The sequence below is a fragment of the Wolffia australiana genome, chromosome 2, assembly GCF_029677425.1.
Source record: "Wolffia australiana isolate 7733 chromosome 2, ASM2967742v1".
In the NCBI taxonomy this organism is placed as follows: Eukaryota; Viridiplantae; Streptophyta; class Magnoliopsida; order Alismatales; family Araceae; genus Wolffia; species Wolffia australiana.
Genome location: NC_135836.1, coordinates 18,097,556 through 18,110,287, shown reverse-complemented (window position 1 = coordinate 18,110,287; position 12,732 = coordinate 18,097,556). Strand labels below are relative to the sequence as shown.

General features: G+C 44.1%; 1 non-coding gene across 1 annotated transcript; it reads right to left on the bottom strand.

Annotated features, from left to right (window-relative positions):
- Positions 1-383: 383 nt before the first annotated feature.
- LOC144700318 (small nucleolar RNA R71) lies at positions 384-489 on the bottom strand. Its single transcript, XR_013580700.1, has one exon. It is a non-coding gene; the product is annotated as a small nucleolar RNA R71 (small nucleolar RNA).
- Positions 490-12,732: the final 12,243 nt, after the last annotated feature.

Sequence of the window (12,732 nt, the reverse complement as noted above, 5' to 3'; positions counted from 1 at the left end):
TAGGAAACATGAGGTAGTTAAAGATGGACGGAGGAGGATTAGAGAGTATTCCACACCAGCAGAAACCCCCATCTTAACCAGGATATCTGCCCCGATTGGAGAAGATGTGATGTTTAGAATCGATCCACACCAATTTCAGCTATTACCGTCCTTTTTGGGGAAGGCAAACGAAGAGCCCTATGACTTCTTAGAAAAATTTTATGAAGCATGTGATAGTTGCACTTACCCCAGAATTTCAAAGGAAGTTGTGAGAATGAAACTATTCCCTCATGCCCTTAAGGATAGAGCCAAGGATTGGTTTAGAACATTGGGAACAAATTTTGAATCATGGAATGATATGGAGAAGAGCTTCTTAAAAAGATATTATACAGTGGCTAGGACAAATTCTTTCAGAAGAGAAATTAGAAATTTTCAGCAGGGAAATGATACATTTAGCGAAGCATGGGAGAGATTGATGGGGCTCATTAGGAAGTGCCCCCACAATGGCATTCAAAAATGGGAGTTAGTGCAAATTTTCTATGAAGGCTTAAATGATGTGGAGAGAGGCAGAGTTGATATCTCGAGTGGAGGAGCAATAGCTGACATGTATGAAGATGAAGCTATGGCACTACTACAAAAAATGTCCGATAATTTAGCCTATCACCAAGATGCCTCCGATCATGTTAGGGTTACCCCTCGGAAAGGTGGACTGTTGGATGTTAGAGGGGTTGAACCCCAGATTACTATGGATAGAATTGAAAAACAGATAGGTGTAATGATGGGAAAAGCCATGGAAAAGATGAATGAAAAAATAATCTCACTATGGCAAGGTCAGAATAGCGGAAGAGCACCCAACCAAATAAATCGATGTGAAATGTGCTCAAGTGATAGCCACCGGAGAAGAATGCCCTATGATATCAGAAGTGAATGCTATAGGCAGGCAAGAAGGAGCAATGTCCAATGGGGAACTAGAGGAAACTTAGGAGGACAGGGATGGAACAACAACAACCGACCACCCCAACAACAGTTCCAATCCAAGGCGAACAATCCCCAACACCAACAACATTATCAACCTTACCGAAATTTTTCAGATCCCACTAATGCGACTCTCACCAAGGTTATCGAGGAGCTGCAAGAAGACAAGAAGAGGATGCTCAAGCTTTTTGAAGAAATGGAGGAGAGGCATCGGAGGAGATGGAGAAGCTCAAGGCGGAGATCTGCCTTCACAGCGGTCAACAATTTGCATGCGGGAGCACCGCAAGGTGCGTGTGAAGACCCTATGAAGATGGGCGCCAAATCAGGTAAACTCCTACTCAGGCCTGTATTAATCCTAGCAATTTACTTTATGTTGATGACATGTGTAGTGTAGTTAATGAGCATATTCATGACATGCATGCATTGACTGAACAACAAGAAATAGGAGAGCTGAGTGCTATATCAAAACTTAGGAGTGGGAAAGAGTTGGCTAATCCATTTGCAGCTATAGAGAAACGAAATGAAGTGGAGGATAAGTTAGAGGAAGTAGAAAAGGATGAGGATGAAGGGGTAGAGGAAAATCTGGAAAAGGAACCCAACCCCAAAACATATTGCCCACCTATCCCTTTCCCTAGTGCCTTACAAGCGAAGAAAGAAAAATCGAAAGACAGCCCACTTCTTGAGTATTTGAAAGAGGCTACGGTCGAAATTCCTGTTTTAGATGCGATCCAGTACATCCCTGATTATTCCAAATTTGTGAAAAACCTGTGTACACCTCCTAGGAAGCAAAAGAGGATTCAACTTTCTGAGAATATTAGTTCAATTTTTCTGCATGAATTACCTCAAAAGCGCAAGGATCCGGGAGCACCAGTGATCAAATGCGAAATTAGGGGGGAAGTATTCACCAAAGCTTTACTTGATTCAGGAGCAAGTGTGAATATCATGCCTAAGGCCCTACTTGAGACTTTTAAATTTGGTGAATTACAACCTGTAAATTTAGAATTGCAGTTAGCGGACGGATCAATTAGAAGACCGTGTGGACAGTTGGTGGATGTGGTGATGAAAGTAGAAAAGTGTTCATTTCCTGTCGATTTTATAGTAGTGGATGTAAAAATTTCAGGAAAAATTAGTCATGCACCGATTATTTTAGGACGGCCATTCCTAGCTACCGCAAGAGTGAACACAGATTGGAATGCAGGAAAATCAAATTGCGCATGGGAAAAGAAGAGGTTGAGTTACCAATCTCTCAATTGATGAAGTATCCCAATAGTAGCCAGGAAGACATTTATACATGTTCCTAGATGATGAAAATGATGAATGCCATGTTATAGGAAAGTAATCTATGAGGTGATGGCGGTGAATGAGAGTGCCTATGAGGGGAGAAGGACGACCATGGTGAAATGAAGGGTGAAAACATGAATAACTACAGATCTACGCCACTGAAGAATTAGAATTGAAACCTCTTCCTTCTCACCTTAAATATGTTTTTAGGTCCAAGAAAGACATATCCAGTAATTATCTCTTCAACCTCACTTTAGAGCAGGAAGTTAACCTATTAGATGTCTTACGACAGCATAAGAGCGCTATTGGATGGACCATAGACGACATCAAGGGAATTAGTCCTGATATCTGTCAGCATAGAATTTTTATCGAGGAAGGATCCAAACCATCAGTTCAGCATCAACGTAGATTAAATCCTTATCTTTACGATGTGGTGTCGAAGGAGATTACCAAATGGCTGAAAGCAGGATTCATTTACCCAATTTCAGATAGTAAGTGGGTGAGTCCAATTCATGTGGTACCTAAAAACAGGGATTACTGTCCAAAAGAATCAGGATGGAGAAGAGATCCAGACGAGGTAGCATCGAGTTGGCGAGTATGCATAGATTACCGAAAGTTAAATCTAGCAACAAAAAGACCATTATCCTCTACCTTTCATTGATCAAATACTTGAAAAATTAGCTGGACAGAGTTTTTATTGTTTCTTGGATGGGTACTCAGGATATAATCAAATTAGCATTCATGAAAGTGACCAAGATAAAACTACGTTCACATGTCCTTTAGGAACATTTGCTTTTAGAAAAATGCCATTTGGACTTTGTAATGCACCATCAACCTTCCAAAGGTGTATGAGTGCAATGTTTTTGATTTAATTGGTACATGTCTTGAAGTTTTCATGGATGACTTTTCCGTGTTTGGTGAATCTTTTGGGTCTTGTTTGTCTAACTTGGATAAAGTGTTACAGATTTGCGAAGAAAACAAGTTAGTGCTCAGTTGGGAGAAATCCCATTTTATGGTGGACAGGGGGATCGTCTTAGGTCATCATATCAGCAAGGAGGGCTGGCTGTGGACAAGGCAAAGATCGAGATCATCAAGGAGCTTCCACTTCCATCGACCCTAAAGCAACTTAGGGGTTTTTTGGGCCATGCCGGCTTTTATCGTCGTTTTATTAAAGATTTTGCCAAAGTGGCTAAACCTCTCACTTTGCTTCTATCTAAAGACAAAGAACTTATTTTGAATGATGAATGCAATTTGGCTTTTAATTTGATTAAAGAAGCATTAGTTACGGCTCCCATCTTACAAGCTCCAAATTGGAGTGAACCTTTGAGATTTTTGTGATGCTTCAGATTATGCAGTGGGAGCTGTGTTGGGACAACGCAAAGACAAGAAACCGACAGCTATTTATTATGCAAGTAAGACTCTCGCGCCGCTCAGGTAAATTACTCTACCACAGAGAAGGAATTACTTGCAATCGTCTTTGCTTTGGATAAATTTCGATCTTACCTAATAGGAGTAAGATTATAATCTTTTCAGATCATGCTGCACTTAGACATTTGTTAAGTAAGAAAGAGACAAAACCTAGATTAATGAGATGGATCCTACTTATGCAAGAATTCGATATTGAAATTAAAGACAGGCGGGGAGTGGATAATGGTGCGGCTGATCACCTCTCCCGCCTATCATTGCCAGCCCTAACTCCCATCACAGATTCTTTTCCTGATGAGCATATTTTAGAAATTTCTACACGGAAATTGCCTTGGTATGCTCATATAGTAAACTACTTAGTAATCGGGCAATTGCCTCAAGGTTGGGATTATGATGATAGAAAAAAGTTTTTTAAGGATATCAAGTATTACTATTGGGATGAGCCTGAATTATTTAGATTAGGCGTCGATCAAATTTTTAGGAGATGTATACCGAGGATGAACAATGGAGAGTCTTGGAATCATGTCACTCATCCTTATGCGGAGGACACTACGCCTCCAAGATAACGGCACATAAGGTCCTACAATGTGGATTTTATTGGCCTCATCTTCATCGGGATGCATATGAATTCTGCAAGAGATGCATTCGATGTCAAGCGGTGGTCAATGTAAGTCGCAATGCCGCTATGCCTTTAAACCCTATCCTTGAAGTTGAGTTGTTTGATCTTTGGGGCATTGATTTCATGGGACCCTTTCCTCCTTCTTTGGGCTATGAATATATTTTGGTAGGTGTAGATTATGTCTCTAAGTGGGTAGAAGCCATACCAACACGAAAAAATGATCATAAAGAAGTTGTTAAATTTGTCAAGGATAATATTTTCTCTCGGTTTGGATGCCCACGAGCCATTATTAGCGATGGTGGAACTCATTTCAATAACAAAGTCTTTAAAGAGTTGTTAAACGATATGGAGTTCATCATCGCTTACCACTCCGTATCATCCTCAAGCCAATGGCCAAGTGGAAGTCTCCAATAGAGAAATAAAAAAATCTTGAAGAAAATTATTAACCCTAATGGAAAGGATTGGTCGAGCAAATTGCGGATGCGTTATGGGCATATCGGACGGCATATAAAACCCGTTAGGAATGTCGCCATTCAGGTTGGTGTTTGGAAAAGCTTGTCATCTCCTTTAGAAATCGAACATCGTGCTTTATGGGCTATCAAGAAACTTAACGTATCGTTAGATGATACAGGTGACCATCGCTATTGCAACTGCATGAGTTGGAGGAGTTGCGTACGAAGCATACGAAAATTCACGCATCTACAAAGCCAAGATGAAAGCATTCCATGATCAACACATACACAGGAAGGTTTTGCCCATGGCCAAAAGTATGGTTATATAATTCTCGACTTAAACTGTTTCAGGAAAGCTTAAATCAAGATGGGATGGACCTTATGTAGTATGTCAACATTTCGACAATGGGTCTGTTCTCGTTCGAGATCCAACACATGGAGCTGAATTCAAGGTCAATGGGCAGCGTTTGAAACCCTTCCTTGAACACGAGCCGCACCCCCCTAATGAAGACATTTCTTTAGAAGCGGCGACATCACCCTCTACTTAAGAGCATCAATAAGATTTATTTTCTTTTCATTACGTTTTAGGATTCATTTTTTCTTTGCATTATTTTCTTTTACTATTATAGCTCCTCACTTTTGTTGCATCTCTTGTGGTAACTTTGACCAGGTTGCGGGAGTATGTAATTCAGCAAATCCGAGTTATCGCCAGGATCTCTTGTTCACAATGCTAAAGGGCCCCATATCCTCCATATCACTGTTTGCCCCTCTAACCTCAATTTTATTCTTCATGATTTTAGTAGCTTTGCATTGAGGACAATGTAGGTTTTAATGGGGGGGAGATAGTTCATTTTTAGGTGACAAACTATGGTTCATGCATTTAATTTTACAGAATTCTACATGAATTGAACCTGTTTTTTTTTATTAAACAATCTTTAGCATGCACAGTCATGAATTAATTTTCTTTCATCCAATGGTTTGGGAACAAGTGTGGAGAAGTTAGGCTCCTAGAGCGGATCAAGAACATGTTGAGGTGCAACACAAGTGATTTTGGGCGATGTGGATTCAATTTCAAATTGGGGAGGGTGTCTAGTAGGTGATTAGATGATGGAAAGTCAAGGGTAGAAGCTCTATGCTTCAAAGGGGTGTGAGTGAACTGAGAGCCCCCATTCCATCAACTCTAATAGCCGATCCCACTTATGCATTTCGTCTCCCCATTAGCCTACTTTCATTCCAAAATAGTGAGCAGCCATTCTCCGAGTCCTATGCACGGAATCCACCACTTCATTCACCTTATTGTTCCACACGCTTCACGCCATATCCATCACAACTTGACTCCACCACCTTGCTTCCGCTACCGAGGATATGCTTATCTCCCAAGTACGTCTATCTCACTTTCCACGGTATCACTACGATACTGCCTCTTTGTATCTTTTCTGTCAATAATTCGCTCTGCATCATCTAAATCTCGTTCTTCTATCTCTTCTCCATAGACCAATGTGATTGTTAAGACACTCATGCTGGTTGTGATAAAATATTTAAAAAACCATTCAAGTCATGGAAAGTGTTTCATTTGTTGTTATCCTCTTTGTTTGATATACAAAAAAAAAAAAGAAAAAAAAAAGAAAAAGAAAAAAAAAGAGTTCGAAAAAAAAAGAAAAAAAGAAAAAAAAAGACAAGAGGAATGAGAAGAAGACAAAGAGAAAGGAGGGGTTTGACTTGCACCATTTCTGGTTTTGACTTTCAATTCAGGGCAAGATGGTCTTTATTCTCTATATCATCACATTGGTCTCATCTCTTCTATCTCCCTCACTTCCTCTAAAAATCTTGGGAGTAGGTTATCCAAGGTAGCACAACACCCGTTGGACCATAAATCTCTCATTGTTCATGCTCACCCTAATTCTTTCACAAAGTCTCATTCTCCCCCATCACAACTCTATCATGTACTCTTCTCGTTGTGTTCAATATTCTGTGCTCAACAGGAGGAGGAAATGGCTTCTTCTATTCTTAGGAAAGAGAAAAGGCTAATGGAGAGGCAAGTACTAGGTGGCCGTCACCCCGGGAGAGAGTGATCTTGCTCGCTAGAGATGTGAGACCAGCTGCACATGAGTGGAGAGAGTTTACCTGAGGAGTATAGCGTTATACCTAGAAACAAGTACACTCCTTCTCATCCACTTAGGCATCCAAGCCAAGGAGAAAGAAACCCCACATTCCTGAAAAGGACGGAGCTCAAAATGTCATTTAGTGTTTTAGTTCGCTTGTGATTGATACACTTAACACTTCCCACACATGTTGTCTGACTTACAGGATGAAAGAGATGATAATTCAGCAAAGTACTTAGATGTTGCTAAGGGACTAGCAATGTCTAAGTAGGGTATATGATAACACCTAATTTCGGTCTTTATTTCATGTTATTAGCATGATTTATGCATTTAAAAGGCTTAAATTTGGGTTGTTATCATATATTTACACAAAAATAATGCTTCCAAGTAATTTCTGATTTTTCCTAATTTTCTGTTAATTATATGAATTTTTAAGGATTTATTGAAGCTCGAAATAATTATTTTTGGATGAAAATGGCACATTAAAAAGTTTATTTCGACATTTATCAAAATGGGAATTAATCAGGGAATTTTCTAGAATTTTCTAGAATTTTTACGAATTTTTAGGAATTTTCTGGGATTTATTTCAAGAAGAAATGCATTTATTCTATGAAAAAGGGCATATTTATAGGAGAAAAAATGTATTTATGCAATTTCTAGACTTTTCGGGGCCTTTTTGCAACGTTTCGTTGCAAAAAGACCCTGAAAACACCTCTCGGTCGCCACGGCAGGCGTAAAGATCCTATTTAAAATCATTCAGGGATTTATTGCAATTTTTAATATATATTTTTAATGGTTTAGGAGAAATCGGAGGAGAGAGAGTGCGCTGGCATCTACGCACTTACTTCTGCGCGGCGTCCAAAAGCAATTCCAGGCTTTTAAGGACTTTTCTGCAAAAAGGAGGATTCAAAATGCGCCAGCCAATGAGAGAGCGACACGTCATTGCGTGTTTAAAAACGAAACTAATAAATAAATCAATTTTAAATCTAATGGATTAAATTGGTTTAAAATTGATTTATTAATAACTTTTGATCCTGAAATCCGATTGAGATGATTTTTTTATGGTTTTGTTCGTCTTGCTCGCCTCTTTCTATCTGTACGGTTAGATCATTCAGATCTAGCCTACATTGATAGATAAATATTAAGTACTAAATGGGGGTAAAATGGTGATTTTTACCCTATAACCTAAGTATAAAAGCTGAATTTCGAGAGGGGGAGCTCATTCTGGATGGTGCTCTATCACAGCTGCAAGACAGGGAGGAGCTCTAGCTTGGATCAAGTTATCTGGTACTTTTTTTCCTTTATTGTATTTGAACTTTTATGCATTTTGAATGAATTAGGTTAAGTTGTTTGTTTCTTCATCTCTATTCTGATCTGAACTTCTAAATCGCTTGGCTTGAGCGGCATGTACAAGCCCTGATTAGGATTGAGAGGAGAAATTGAGGATTTACCTTGGCATTCAATTGCATTCCAAAAGAAAACTCTAAAAAATTTAGTTTTAATTCTTAGGAGATTAAGATTTCCCTTTTTATTTCTGATTTAGCAAATTCTCAAAACCAACCAAAACTTAAATCAAAAATTTCTTCCAACCTCTCTAATTGAATTCTTTGATCCATCCAATTGGATCAATTAATTCAATCTAGAGCCCACAATTCTTCTAATCTTCCCATCTCTCCTACCCCCCTCTCTAAATTCTCACCTAATTAGGGTGACTTGATCCTCATTGAAGATCAAATTCACTCTAATTAGGATCTAAAACACCAAAAATTAAATCAAATTGAAATTCCTACTTGCCTCCCTTGGACGACACTCATACTTATCACTATACATATTAAGTAGAGTTTTATAAATTTTATTGCATAAGCCAAAAATTCACAACGACAAGGGCTAAAAATTTGCGTAATTTTCACCCCTATTTTCGGCTTATCACTCCCCCCTCCCCCTTCTTCTTCTTGATTCTTGATCCCCAAACCCCGTTCTGGAACCCTCTCGCCCTCACCTCTACACTCTCCCCGCCGCGGCCCCTGCTTCCCGCCGCTCTCTCGCCGCACGCCTCAGCATTGGCCCGCGCCGAGACCGGGCGCCGCGTGTCCACGCCCAGCCCGCGACTCACCGCGCCGCTGCCCGCCCGTGCGCGACCTCGCGTCGCGCCCCAGCCCGCGTCGCGCCCCAGCCCGCCCCAGCCCGCGACCTCGCGTCGCGTCGCGACTCCGCCAGCGTCGTGAACCCACGCACCCGCCGTGATCCGACCGCACGCCGCGGACTCGTCAATCCCGCCGTGACCCGATAGCGCGCCGCGGACTCGTCACTCCCGCGGCTCGTCAACTCCGCGCCGCGCCTTGATCCGCCGTGGTCCGCCAGCTCTGTCATCTCCGTGTCATTGCCGTGACCCGCCATTTCGGCTGTGCCTTGGACTAAGCCACCATCAGGTTCGCTCGTCTCCCCTCCCTCTTATTCCAGTATTATTACTGCTTGCAGTCCCGTCGCCCGCTATCGCGTCCCCTGCCAAGACCTCTGGATCGAACATCGGAATAGGCGTAGCCACCGACGTCGAGAGCAGGATTCTTTGAGGTAAACGGATTGTCTATGATTGCTTAAATATCGAACTCTCCAGGGCCGTTAGACGCCCTCCCGTCCTAGTCGTCTAGTAGATTCAGCGGGTCAACGGGAGTCTGATTTCCGGATCATTCTACTCCGTGGCACGTCCCAATCTACTGCGCTTACTTGTCCGCGTCTTATCTGCTCGTTTATAAACTTCAGTCCCATAAATTTGACAAAGTTATATCATATCATCATTTCACTTGTGACGTGAAACGCGCCGTTTGATCCCGGCCGCCGTCATTTCACATCACTCTGTCCGAAGTTAGAAGCTAAGGTGTTTGCATGGAATCCAACATCCGTGGACTAGGCATATAGTATAGTGGAGAGCAATGAGTTTTCCCTAAAGGATACACTTTCAGTAGGGGCTCTAACTACCCGAACCTCATCCACCACCATGCACATGACTACTAGAACCTCCTCGACCAATGAACGGTCAAAAGCGGTTCCCCTCCAACTAGGAGCACCACTCCTCCACCGATGACAACCACTATGGTTCATGTCGCCTCTTACGTCGTCTCAACGTTGTGCTCTCCAACCATGACCCACGAATAACTATAGCCTTCCAATTGCAAGGGATTAGACACCGGAGGTGTGACGGTCCATCCTTACTTTTTATGAACGTTACCAGGAACCCAATTGATCCACCCCTTGAGGATGATATCAAGGTTGATGATGTCCCAAAATCTCAGTTATCTGCCTCGGTTGCACCACCCACGCCGCCCGCTAGGATTCTGGACGGTCCCCGTACCAACACCACAGGCATCCCAGGTATGTCAAAGTTTAGTGACACCTAGGATCACACCGTCACTGACCCCTACTCCAGCTCTCATACTACTGCCTCTAAGGATATCCAAGGCACCTAACTCTGACGAACTTGTGCAGAGTACTTTGAATTTCTACTTCAATGTGAAGATCGGGGGATATAAGTGTAAGTTGATCATAGATAGTGGGAGTTGCAACAATGCAGTCTCGGAAGACACCGCCGCCAAGCTTGGCCTTACTTTCATGTCACACCCAGCTCCGTATAGCGTATCATAGATTGATGCTTCTACTCTTCTGGTACGATCACATTGCCACATACTGCTAAATATGAGCAACTATGATGATCATGTATTGTGCGACATCCTGCCCATGAGGATCAACAGTATTATAGTGGGACATAGATTATGGTATAACAATGACATCCATCTACCAGGCCAAGTGAACCCATGTTCATTTATCTATGGTGGACGATGATTGACATGGTACCCATCTGATGGGGGACCATCATGCCTTAAGGAGAAATTTTTTTCTGTTTTTTTTTTGTTGTTGTTTCTGTTTGTATGTTTGTTTCTATTTCCCTTACTGATTTGGGCATATTTCTTCCCTATAAAAGGAAGTTTGCCCCTTGTAATAAAAATGAGTGAAATTGAAAAACATTTTCAAAATGTAGCCCCGTTGAATAGTTTAGGCATTTTTAGGAGTATTTAGAGAGTTTGTTTGTGATTTTTGGAAGTTCGAGAAATTAACGGAAATGCCACCAAGAAATGTCGTTAGGGCATTTCCCGTCGTCTTCGCCGGAGCTCCGGCGCCATCTTCGCCGACGCTGCCAACGCTGCCACCTCGGCGGCCAAAAGACTTCCTCGGCCATCTACCTTGGTGCTTCTGGCCTTCGTCGCTCCTCTCAGGCCCTTCTCCGGTCGCCATGGGCCCTTGATCACCTTCGGATCGCCGTCCACCGCCTCCGGCCGCTGTGGCCTCCTCGGCGTTTATGGAGCCCCTTGGCCACCCTAATAGGCAGCCTCTGGCTGCCTCGACCGTATCAGGCCAACCTTGGCTACCCTCCAGCCATTTCCGGCCCACTCAGGCTGTCTCGAGAAGGCATGCTACCTTTAATGCTCCCGGCTGCCTCCGACGGCTTACGGCGGCCAATGACCATCCGGGCCGCCCTATCGAGGCGACCCGGTCGCCCTCGATTGCCCAGTCGCCGTGGGCCCCCACAGCCTCCACGGTCGGCGCTGCCACCACGACCTCCATGGCCACTGCGCGGGCCACTGCCGCCATCACCGCCAGGCAACCACGGGCGCCCTGCCTGACCGCCCTCAGGTGACCGACCATAGTCCGCCAGTCTGCCTCCGGCCCTCCGACGGCCTCTAGCCCCTTCGACGGCATGTAGCCCCCCCGACGGCCTCCAGTCCCTCCGGCCTCCTCCGGCCGACTACGCCTGCTTCGGCCGCCCACATCCACTCTGGCTGCCCTCGGCCACCTCAGCCGCCTCGACACCCTCCGGTCGACCTAGATCACCTCTGGCCAGCCTCAACTGCTTCAACAGTTGTACGTCACCACATGACCCTCAGCCGCCTCGGCCGCGCTCCGCCTCTTCAGCCGCCTTGGTCGCCTCTGCTGTCCGTCTCTGCCGACCGTCATGGGCCGCCCAACCATGACCTCCACCGGCCACATATGGCTACCTTGGCCATCTTCGATCGCCTTAGCTGCGTGCATCACGTTGAGGCTGCTCCGTGGGTCGTCATCAATCACCCCGTCGAGAACACTCCGGGACGATTCCAGAAGACTTGCAGTTCTTGGAGGTCTTTGTTGCCAACGTTTCTTCGTCGAGACTACTCTGAGGACCTGTTGGCGAACTGCCGCCGCCGATGCTCACGTCTGTGATCGTTCGTTCGTAGTTAGCTAGAACCCTTATAGTCACAAGCCTACTCAGTTAGAACCATCTAGTTAGAGCCTTCATAGTTATAGCTTTCTTAGTCCTTCGATAGGATGTAGATGCAGCTGCCTTATGCCACTGCCTTCGTAGTTAGTTCGTAGTCACTACATGTCCTCATGTCGAGACTACTCCGTGAGTCATCACTATACATCCTCACGTCGAGACTACTCCGTGAGTCACCACTATACCTTCTCACGTCGAGACTACTCCATGAGTCCCACCTCACGACCTCGTCGAGACCACTCCGAGGCCGTTCCTAAAGATTCAATCTTAGCAATTCTTCGTATCATCACCGCCTACTCGTCGAGACTACTCCGAGGGCGCTTCTTGAAGATCCAAGAGTTGCAGCTTCTAGGCGTTGCCGTCATTTGCTTCCTCGTCGAGACCACTCCGAGGATGTGTTGACGTCATCTGCCATCATCAACCATACCCCTACTGGAAGCCGGGCCCACCAAATCACCGCTGCCGAAGCCTCAGCCCCATGCTGTCGCTCTACTGCTCTCCACTCCTTGTGGTGTATACGCGAGCCGCTCGATCTCGGCAGGTCGTGTTACATCACCATCAGTACGAATATCCATCCAGATAGCGCCCATCATC